The following is a 12,461-nucleotide window of genomic DNA, read 5'->3' on the forward strand; positions in this document are numbered from 1 at the left end:
CAAATTAAGGTTTTAAACTAACTGCAAGCCTTACCCTTGAAAAAGATGTAGTATGGGAACTTTTGCAGCTGCAACTTAATTTTTCATTTCTCTCCTTCACTTCCTTTTAATGGATAGTGTTTTATTATGAAAAGACCAACTGTTTAAAAAGAAAAAACAAACAAAAAACTAATTTATTTCTCATTTTTATAAATATTACAAATTTATAAATATTATTCTTTCACCTTCAAATGTTGTAGAATTGAGAATTGAGGTTTCTAATATTGTGAAAGCTAAATGCTCAAGGGAGAAGTGCTGTGACACATGACATCTGTTGCAGCGTCCCACATCTCATCTACCTTCTCCACTCTTGAGAGAGTCCACTTAGGTTCATGTAGGTCCTAAAAAACAAATGAAAAAAGACTCTATCATAATATTGTTAAATTGAATAAATCAAGCCTACGTGACTGCTATACTTATGTGTGTCCTTTCATTCTTTATGTATAGATTTTAGACTTTGAAATGTAGGGCAGCTAATGGTTCTGTATTTATTGCTAACATCATAAGTTAAATTTAGACTTCTGTGACACTATCAAGAAATGGGGATATAAGGGAATTTTTCATATAACTTAATTTTATTCCTCTAACGGCTTAAAAGTTTAAAAGTTTCTTTTTTTTTAAATTTTTTTTTTAATGTTTATTTATTTTTGAGACAGAGAGAGACAGAGCATGAACAGGGGAGGGGCAGAGAGAGAGGGAGACACAGAATCTGAAACAGGCTCCAGGCTCTGAGCTGTCAGCACAGAGCCCGACGCGGGGCTCGAACTCACGGACCGTGAGATCATGACCTGAGCCGAAGTCGGACGCTTAACCGACCAAGCCACCAAGGCGCCCCAAAGCTTAAAAGTTTCAAATTAATTTTTGCGGATGTGTCCATCACATCAACACAAAAGGAGTTTCTAAAATGTATTACATGCTTACCTAACTTACCAACCAGATTATATGGCACAAATGTAAATGCTTTCTGATGACTCAGGATCATGATGCAATAGACTATGGACTCCAATCTAACAATTAGGTGACCCTGCATTCATTCTTCAGTCTCCCTGAGCCACAAAATGTAAAATTTGGGATGGTACTAATACTTGACTTGGAAACTCAAAAATTTTGAGAATTAACTATGATAATGAATATAGAAGTCTCTTATGAACAGTAAACTACATAAACTTGGGGTATTGTGATGATTGTCATATTATAAATGTCAATTATTTTATCATGCTAGAATGTAATGATGCCCCTAGAGATCACTGAGATAATTAGGACTGTTTGGCCTTATGGTTATTTCTCTGTAATTATGAGACTTTGGAATGCTTGTGTCTGCTTGATATAGATATTTTTTTCGGTGCATGCGTGTGTGTGTGCGTGTGTGCGTGCGTGTGTGTGTGTGTGTGTGTGTGTGTGTGTGTTGGTTTCTCCTTTTTCAATAATAGGTTTCAGGCTGTTATTTTTTGCTTTGTTGTGAAAAATTTCTAATTCTTTCATTTTTCATTTATAAATTATGAAAATATATGATCATGACCGCTGGACCATGTGTAAAATATACATATATATATCTGGGTGAGTTGCTTAGAGATTCTGGGTAATAAACATGATTTTTAGTGCATGGGCTTCTCCCTGCTCAGACACTTTATTTTCCCCTACTTGGCTATGTTCTAGAATGATTGAGGCTGTCAGATCAATAATGTCTGATTGAGATTGCTAGATTACTTTTAATTATGATTTACCAAGAAGATGGTTTTAGTTCCATAAGAAAGAGGGTTTCAAGATACTTTAGAGAAGTCTTTAATGTAAAAATAAAGAAATTGATTTGTGATGATTTTTTTTGGTGTGGGCTCCTGGAGAATTTAAAATAATTTTTATCTTGCAAGTCATGGTTAGTTTTCCGTTCTTCCTCCTTATTACTGTGTGTCGAAGGTTTGATACAAGAGAGGCATTTGCAAGATGAGACCTCTCATTTAAGAGTACTTTATCACTCACTATATTCCTACTATCAAAGAATATTTTTATGTGCTTTACTGAAATTTGTTTTCAGTATGTAAACTATATACACTTTAGGCATCAGAAAACCAGGCATTTTTTAGTGTGTATTAATGTGTATATTAAATATAAATATGAAGTGATAGAAGTAGGTTCTTCAAACTTACACATTCTACAAATCTGGAAGGAATGCTGAATATAATGTATGAAAGAAACAAAGCTCAAAAGGTTTTGACAAACCGAAAATGTGAACTTAAAACTGACCCATCAAGATAAAATTTAATAGATCTTCTTGTCAAGTCCAGAGAGTATGACCAAAACTCCTAGCTGCACAAATAATTACTGAAGGGAATTCAAGTAGCAGACATAGGAATTTTTTAAAAAGCTTATGAGGTTTAGGTGGCAGAAAGTGCCCTGGGGTCCACATGATGAATATTGCCCAAAATTTGCATTACTAGAATTACAGTATGTAGCATTCAAAAAGTGGTAGTCCCATTGAACTCCCTGCTCAATAGAATGCATCTGAATTATTGTGTCGGGTTGAGAATTACCACACTTTAAGAGGGACTGGAAAGCATTGGGATATTCTCAGAGGAGAACAGGTGACATGGTAACAGACATACAATTATATAATAAGAGGGATGGTTGAAGGAACTAGTATTATTAATCCCAGAGAAAATAGATCAAGGATGACAGGATGGTTGTCTTTGAAGATTAAAGTCATGTGGAGGAAGAATTGGGTTCATTCTATGTAGCTCCATAGCGATAGAATGAGATCAGTGACAAGAAGTTGCAAGGAACCAGATTATCATTTATAACAAGATTAATTGTCTAACAGTTGTACCTGTCCATGTATGGAAGATAATAAATTGCCCTTGGAGGCTTGTGGCAATCTTAATTGCCATTTTAATAGGGCTAGGGGACAGGAGATTGGTCTTTTCCTAATGCCAAGACTCTATGAATTTTTATGAAAAACAATATGCTTGTACAATATTTTATAGTTCATCATATATATGTATTTATAGTTCTAATCAAGAACTACATAGTATCATGATTACTTTTATGTAAGTTTTCTTTTTATTTTACAAGGTGCTGTATTAGAACTGAGGAATTCTTATCTGTTTACTTTTTTTTTTTTTTTTTTGCCTTGGATTCCTTTGGTAGTCTGGTGAAGCCTACAGGTTATTTTTTAGTTTAAATAGATAAAGTAAAATGCACAGGATTACAAAGAAAATGAATTATATTAAAATATTAAATAATTTTATAATTTCGTGATATGGTAGAAAGTGCTACTTTACTAATGTATTAAACAACAAGATCTAATGGAGGGACTCAAAATATCAAAATTTTAAAGTAGTGATAAACATAAAAGACATTTTGAGATATTGTTAACAAGTTCAGTGCGATCTAAAAATACATTGTAATTCTATCAGTTACAGTATCACTACCAATATTTTATGGCTTGCTGCCTGCATCCACAATTTGAGGAAGTGCAAATTTTCAATTAGAGGTTAGTGAAAAAGAATTTTTTTCCAACCAGGTTCACCATCCAAGGTCCCTGAATTCTGTAGAAATGAGAAAAGAGGAAGGAGTGCATATGGGAGAGTTATTAGGAGATAGAATTGTTAGGAGTTGACATTTAAATGAGGAGACCAAGGGAGAGGAATGGTTCAAATGTTGCTCAGGGTTTTTAAAACTTTGTGTGAATAGGAGGGTGTTAATACAATTAATAAAAAAAAAAATAGAGGAACATGTTTTGGAGATGGGAGCCATGAAGATTTCTATTTTTTGAGTTTGTTTCCTAATTTAATGACCTGCTTGGAGCAGTAGTACAGAATAGTATAACAGAATTTCTGATTCTATGACAGCTGTATTTCAGGTCTAAGGAGGTGTAATAGCTCCAACATTTGCCTGGCTTTGACCCTTTAAAACCCCATGTCCCTCTCCTTATGTGGGACAGCTCTTATCCCATGGGACATAGCAGAGCTTTCAAAAGAGCTTACTCACCTCTCTCTCACCTCTATTTCCTGGTTTGAAGGCCATACCTCATGAATGACAAGCCTGTGTGATTGACATAATAAATGACTTTTCCTGAGTCATTCTTGTCCTGGAGAATGTTTTGACTCTATCAGGCTAAAAGCCTTCCCCCTCACTTCCCCTCCTATACCGGAACTGATCTATTAAAAGTTCATTTATTATGGTCTATTTTAAAACAATATCTACATGATAAAACAAAACTCTTCACATAGCATTAGGAAAGTTATTCTCTTACAGGCAGATCCTTTCATCAGCCAAATAATTGTCCAGTGTTTTATCTGCCATCCCTCAAGAAATGCCTTCTTCAGAGCAATGATTTGACTGGATTGCTGAAACAGTGATGAACAAAGGTGTTCTGTCTGAAGTGCCTCTTCTGAAAGTGAGATTTGTGGGAAAATAGACAAGGTTTCTGTTTTTTTGTAAATGTAACCTTGATTTTTTGGTCATAGGTACGTAGGAAGATAGATGATAGGTAGGTAGGTAGATAGATAGATAGATACATGGATAGATGGATAGAATGAATACAGAATCTACCTTTTAAAATACTGTTGATATTGGTGGGTAGAGTATGCAGAAAGACTTTGATTATAGGTTGAGGTTAAAATGCTTCCAAGATAAAAATCCTTCAGCTGTGATTAAATGATGAATTTTAGTTATCCTTGTATCACCCATCGTGTTGCCAATGTTGCTGGGCTCTAACATAAGCGACAGTTGTCAGAAAATGAATACTTTAAAAAGGACTTCTATATCTAAATACATATATTTAATCAGAGAGTCCTTTGGCTTCTGAAAATAAGTTGTCTAATGAGAATTTCATTTGAGCAGCTGCGACTGAGGAGGTCAACAGGCATTGCCTAGGAGAATATGGCCCAGCTGGTTAAATCTGGTTGTTGTCGTGATTTAAATGGTCAAGTGCTGCTTGTAATCCAGGACCGTCTGTTTGTAAAGGGAAGAGTGAGTGCTTCAGCATAATGTACAGCTGTTTTAATCTCTCTTTAATAATAGTGCTTCAGCCACTATCATGTCTTGTGTATCATACTACTAAGTATATGATCCTAGGCTGGGTAAACCGGTTTGGGTCAGGTTCTGGAGGCATGTGAGCTTGGAGAGAAAGGGATACAATGATATAAACCTTAACTCTCTGACAAAATAAAATCTTCTTTCCGCCTTTTTGGCTCTTTTAAAAGACGTATTCTTTAGGTAATAATTATTGTGATCAAAAAGGAGTGATATAGTTTGTAGCTAGATAGAAACATTTGAATGAGTGAACTCTCTTTGATAGAGGCCGTAAACTTAATGGAAAGTATGCCGGATCGGTACAGTTGTATAGAATATACGTTGGACAGAAATTAGAGTATTTGTCCAGTGCAATTGTGTGCCACAAGCTATCATGATGGAGAAAGTATGTGGTTTCATTTGACTGTGTATGTGGAGAAAGGGCAGGAGCATTTGAGCTTTGGATTCCTGGTGGGATAGGCTTTCCAATGGATTATGCAGCTGTTACCCTGCACAAGAATGAACACGTGTTTATGTGTATATCTGACAGATTATTATCATTATTCACATCTCTAAACAATAATTTGGATTTTTACATATATTTTTACTGAATTATATTTAGTTAGGATATATGTTGGTATGTATTGATTATCTGATTGCTGTTGCTGTACTAAAGAGGGAATGTGGTGTAGTTTCAGCAATGGGGAAACTCAGTTTTGAAAATCATGTTTCTGAGTGAGCTAGATCTGTGTTTGACCATAAATTCTATTATTTAGAGGGACCGTAGAGTCTACTGATTGAGAATGTGGGCTCTGGAGCTAGACTGCCTATGTTTCAAATTCAGCTCAGCATTTACCAGGGGGATGACATAGGACACCTACCTCTCTGTGCCTCACTTTTCTCAATCAGAAATTGGACATAATTATAGTGCTGTCATAGGATCAGGATTTAGTTAATTCAACTAAAGCATTTAGAGCATTACCAGCATATAGTAAGTGTTCAATAAATGTAACCAACGTTACTTTCTAGCTGTATGACCTTGAACAAATGACTTAGTCCTTTTGTGCTTCAGTTCCCTCATCTGTAAAACTAGATGAATGGTACCTACTTTGCAGGGTTGTGTGAGGATTTCACACATTAAATAGATAAAACACATACCTTCTATAATTGTAATTATGACTACTGTTGCTATTGTTATTATTGGAAGAAACATTTTTGAGGGAAATATTACAGGAATCTCTCTCTCTCTTTTTTTTTTTTTTGGCCACAGACAGAATCATAGGAAATGTCCCATGGTGTTAGGGGATTTAGCATTTGGCAGCAATGACGTTCCTGTTTTCTGGAAGAGCAATTCAGTTTAACTCTCCTTTCAGGCTTTTTGGAAAGGCTGATAGTAAAATTTCCCCACTAGAAGCCAATCTTCCCTGCTGAGAAATATGCGGAATATGATGTTGTCAGTGAGAGAGGTTGGTAGAGCCTTGGATGAGGTTTTCAGATAGTACCCAGTTAAGAGCAATGTGTTTTTGTTAGAGAAAAAAAATCTATTAAAAGCTCATGCTAAAAAAAAGTTTAACTTTCATACCATGCTAGAGCATCAAAAGAATTTTTTAAGGCAAAATTTATGGATGTTAGGTTTGCCACTGTTGTGATTGAAGGGTTATATTGGTGAAGCATTTGGAATTCGAGATCCAGACCCTTCTTTATATTTCTCATTCATGGGGGTAATAGGAAAGGCTTTGGATTTTGCATAAGAAACACATTAAGTATTCATTACAAATGCCCCCAGAATTATTATTTCAAATAAGTTGGAAATTTCAAGCCATTTCAATGCTGAAGTTCCCCAACACCACTTATAATCTAAGTGAAGAAGCAATCAGGTATTCAGAGCAATGCTGATGCAACTTCATTTCATTTTTTCTTCTTTTTAAAACACTGCATCTTTCCTTCTTATGATATTTGTGTCCTCGCTCCTGTTTTAAAGAGTTTGTAGCATATTCATAGCAAATGCAATCTAGTACAGATAGTTTAAATAAACATACTTTCTGAAAGTATTTTCCAATTAGGGATTACAATGTGCTAGAACTACTGGTGTTTGAATTATGAAAATCATTATGTTTGGTTTGTTTTTGTGTTAAGTATATTTGCTTTCTAATACTCTGGAAACTGGACATCCTCTCATATAACTTTATAAAGGATATAATCAGCCCTATCCGGTGAGCCCCAGGCGTTCTGGACAAATCTTGGTTATTTTAATTTGCTCTTGTTTTACAACTCCCATTTACAGTGTTGGCAATATACTAGTTGGTTGAATCTTTTTCTTAACTTCATTTTGTGTGCCTGTACCTTGAAAAGATACTTCATATTTGTTGGTCCATTTCTATTTCTGCAGATTTAAACGTTCTTTTCTTAAAGCTCTTTCTCGAAGAATGTTAAGAACAGATACAGGCAATTGCTTTTGACTTTTTCTCCTACTTTCCTGGGAAGCAAGAAGGTGCTCTCCTGGTATTTTGTTGTTTAGAAAAAGGATGCAGCTTTCTGATGGTTTATTAAATAAGCCATATTCTTACATGGTTTTTGAACCTGTAGAGTTTGAATGATCATTGTCATTTCACATTTCTTTCATTGAAAATTAATTAGATTGACTTATTCAGGATTTATTTTGGGATTCTTAAAAGTAATAGGAGGGGTGGTTTTTAGATTCAAATTCTTTTACTTTTATAATATGTATATAAAATGCAAAGAAAAATGAATATAAAAGGAAATGGTAAATTTAAACATGTATTTATTATGTGATATGCGATACATAGTATAGGACATACAAAAAAAAATGCCTGTGAATTCATCATCCAACTTAATATAAATTAGTAACACTACTGAATCTACCTGTTTTGTTCACCTGTCCAATCTCTGTTTTCTACCTAGATGTAACTATTGCCAGAACTTTGTATTTATCATTTCCCCTTTTGTTTTAAAACAGTTTTATGTGTCCCAAAATATTGTTGTTTAGCTTTGTTTTAGGACTTTGTAAAAATGGTACTATACCATAACCTTCTATGTCTTGTTTTTTATACTCATAATTATATTTTAAGCTCAATGTTGCTGTATACAGCTCACACAATTTTGCTGTGTCTGGTTCATTTTCATTTTCATATAATATTCCACGTGTTGTTCCCTAGAATGATAGTCAGGAGTATAGTCTCCTGTCTACTGTCTCTGGACATTTGGATGCTATCATTTTCTGCTAGTACAAACAATGATGCTGTGAACATTCTTGCACCTGTCTTCTGCTGCACATGTGCATGAGTTATTCCCAGGAGTGGAGTTGCTGTTGACCAATTTTTGTATTCTTTTTCCATTCTGTTGGAAAACATTACAGAAAGAAGTTGGGGCTACAGTGTGTGTGTGTGTGTGTATTATAATCCTTGAAAGCTTTAACTTAACTGCCTATACCTTTTGGTTCCACCTTCCTCAAAATGTCTAGTACAGGTTTCTTTTTATCATTGAGCTTTTCAGAAGTTCACAAGAGCCTTTGATGGACCCTTCACTGCAATTTTCCTTTTTCTTTTGTTGTATCTTAATAGAATATCTTCAACATTTCTTTCAACTGTGAGCACAAGTGTATTGTCATTCTCTCACTGAACTATGATTACTAGATTTGTTAGGGAACACTGTTTTCCCATTTTGACTCCTTATTGACGTTTCCAGTTTGGTGTGGTATTTGAATTAAAGAAATTCCTGATCTGTAACCATCTCAGCTTCACAATCACTTTTTTTCTTCAACGCCTACTTCAAATTCAAGATTTGACTAGCAAATCTGTTGATTATCGCCACTATTCTATCTAGCCATTAATATTGAAATAGTTTTCTAGCCAGTTGACTTATTACCTGGAAGTCTTTACCTTTTCCTTAGAATACTTAATTTGAGAATCCATTGATGTACTGGCCTGGATTTGGTACATGTTCTTGTCCTGACTCTGGTAACTTACTAGGGTAGTACCTAATAATTAATTAATTTGTTAATTGATTGATCTTAGCAAACATTTCTTAATTCAGAAATTATGGACATTAGTCTATCATTAAAAGCCAAATTCTAAAACTCTGTGCTGCTTTGATTTTCTTTTAGAATTTGTATCTCAATTTCAGCACTATCAGTGATTTTCTTTTTCAAACTATTTTCAGGCTAAAAGTCATCCAGATCAATCTTGTGTCTCATCTTTCTTTTATTATGCTTGAAATTGTCCTTTTTTATTCCCAGTCTCTTTTTTCTGATGTGATAATCTTCATGAATATAGCAATAAAAAGTACCATCCAATTTTGGTGTGTGAAGAGTCACTGTCCAATGAAGTACTTACAGACAAAACCATGGATAATTGGCTCAGAAAGTGCCGTATATGGTTTGAGAGATTGGCAAACAGAAGGTAGTATTGGTAGGATACCATGATCCAGAAGAAGGTAAAGGTAAATAATTCTGCCTTTGGTCTGGGCCTTCAAGGGAATTTATAGCCATAATTATTAACCATATAAGGCTATGGTTTAATGCTGAATAACTGTGACACCTAGACCTATCATAGCTTTCTTAATTTATGTTTTGAGGGTTTATGTATAACTCAGGAGCCATCACTGAGAGACCAGACAACTTCCACAATGAAGTCATAATATACAGACCATCCGCTAGCATTGGGAGTGCAGAAGTTAGAGGCCTGTGGGCATCCCTAATTGCTTTCAGATAATGAATTGAAAATGTGTAAATACAAATAAATGGTTAGATAAAAATTGAAGGTATAATGAAACTATGAAAAATAACTATGAAAAATGTGACAAAGTATTGAATTATTTGCAACAAAAACCATGCGGCAGCAACAACAGCAGCAGAATCACTATGCTAATGTATGACTTGTGAATGAAGGCACCCTAGAGTTAATGGGCATTCTTTAGAGTAGCTAACGAACTGTGTACACTGGGGTCCATTCCACTCCAGAATGCAGCTGTAATTTGTTTAATTGGAACTTTTTAGCAGACGCATCAGAAATACCTCTTATCTTTAATTTTTTGCTTGTGTCATAGATGGGAGAGATGGAGAATTTAAAAATTATTGCATAAGCAACATGTTATTTTGGAGCTATCCCTCTTTGTTTTCAGGTAGAAGAAAGAGACTGGGGGAAATTGCATCATGTACCTAATGTACAAAGTCCAAAAAATTATCCTTTGATATTTTTGATAGTATTTTGATTTTACCACCTATAGTGATTCAGTGTCATTTTGGGATACAGAGGACAGCAATAAGTTAATGTTGTTTGTTTATAAATATTATTGACTCAAATCTCATGTGTACAAAAGGCTTATGTATTAATTTTATTTTTTCATTATTTTTATTTAACCTTTAAACCCCCATCCTGACTAATAGCAGAAAGTCTGATCTCACTTCCAAGTAAACTTCCAGTTACTTTAGAATTTAACTTCAGTTGGTTAGAATTATGCCCCCTTTACTTCTTCATGATAGTCAGAGGGTTTAGGCATTTTACTAGCATTGGAGCATTGGTATCAGGTCAATGGTCATTAATCTCTATTATGCTTAGAATAAAATTCATTGCTTAAGATCCAAAACACTGTACTCTGGCTTTCAAGGCTCATTTTATGTTATTTTACCTTTTTCTTAGGCCATTCCAGCTATATTGGTCTGGTCTGTTTGTTTGTTTGTTTTTCCCTCAAGCATGTCTTAGTCCCTTTGTACTTGATTTTCCATGTATCTAGAATGATTTTCCTTGAGATCCATGTATGTTGCCTCCTTCTTGTCATTCAGATCTCAGCTTAATTACCATTTCTTCAGGGAAGCCTTACTTAACCTTTAAATCTTAAATAGACCCACGTTACTCTTTACTATATTGCTCTGTTCAATTTTCACCTTAGCATTTTTCACTACCTAATACCCTCTTGTTTATTTGTCTTCCTTATTGTCTCTCTCACTCTGCTAAAGGGGGAAAGTCAGTGACAGCAGAGACCCTCTCTGATTTGTCCACTGCTGTACTCCCAGTGCCTGATAGTGACCGGAACACAAGATCCTTATTAAATGTTTGTTGATTGAATAAATGAGTGAAGGTTGTTAAATGATCTGAAGTCATGACTCTTGTTCTTACCTTGCTTTTCTTGTGTCTTCTTTCTTTCTACACTCAGGCCTCTCTTAACCATACCTTTGTCTTTTATAATATTACAAGTCAATATAGGAAATCAAAGGAATTTCCCTTTTTGTGGCCTTTTTCTTCCCTATATTGGTGCACATTTACTATTTAAAAGTCAGCTGCCAATGGGAATGTAATTCCAGATGTGATTCCATTTTCTGTTATCCACTAGATTAGACATACATTTCCTAACTATTCTGAAACTACAACCTTTAAGTTCTCATCTCACAATAACTGTATGCAGGACTAGAACCCTTTCCATGAAGTTACACAAGTGAATACATAATTATTTCAAACTATGATGAAAACTGAGAGTCACTGTCTTTCACTCTGGCTATTCCACTCTTTACTTGCTGTCAGTAATAGCTTCAGAGGTCAGGGGTATTCTTGGTACCCAATGGGGACTAGCTTTGATTATTTTTTTTCTAGCTTAAAATTCTTTTTCTAACAGTAATATATATTATCTCCCACATCTGCTGTGCTTTTTCCTTTTGCTTTGATGTGACGATAACATGGACATTCCTTAGTCACATTAGAGCCACTACCCATCATTAGAATTTGATTCATGGGGGTCCATTTGTAATCTTTCTCTACTGAACATTTTGATTAAGAAACTTGAAGATGTAACAGTCTCATGACAAGCTTTCTTATCTAGCAAGTCAGCCCTGTGTTGAAGTTGAATTAGTTATTTTGTCCAGCATACTTCATGCTCAGCCATTATCCCTCCTACCCAGAATAACCTTCCATCTCTCCTCTGCTTATCTAAATTTGCCATCTGCCTATTTTATGATATACTAAACCAGATCACATCTAGTCTTCTGCTAACTACTTTAGCCCTCATAACTTTCTACTTCTCTAAGATCTATGGAACCAAAAAGAAATCAAACTCATGGAAATCGCAAGTAGAAAAGTGGTTTCAGGTTCTAGGGGGTGGGAGAAATAGAGAGAGATTGGTAAAAGTACACAAACTTTCAATTATAAGATGAATGTTTTGAAGATATAACGTATAATATGGTGGCTATCTTTAATAACACTGTATTGTATAATTGAAATTTGCTTAAATTAGTAAATCTTAGCAGAGTAGAACTTAAATGTTCTTATGCCTCTCCCTGCCAAAATAGTAAATAGGTGAGATGATGAATGGGGGAATCCTTCCAAATATATACATATATCAAATCATCATGTTGTGTACTTTATATATCCTACAATTGTATTTGTCAATTATGCCTCAATACA

The 12,461-nt window shown here is 34.7% G+C and overlaps 1 protein-coding gene across 16 annotated transcripts in view; it reads left to right on the plus strand.

Annotated features, from left to right (window-relative positions):
• Positions 1-12,461, plus strand: part of SOX6 (SRY-box transcription factor 6) — a 693,831-nt gene that overhangs the window by 357,779 nt on the left and 323,591 nt on the right. The window lies entirely within an intron of this gene.

The sequence above is a fragment of the Panthera onca genome, chromosome D1 (genome assembly GCF_046562875.1).
Source record: "Panthera onca isolate mPanOnc1 chromosome D1, mPanOnc1 haplotype 2, whole genome shotgun sequence".
Classification (NCBI taxonomy): Eukaryota; Metazoa; Chordata; class Mammalia; order Carnivora; family Felidae; genus Panthera; species Panthera onca.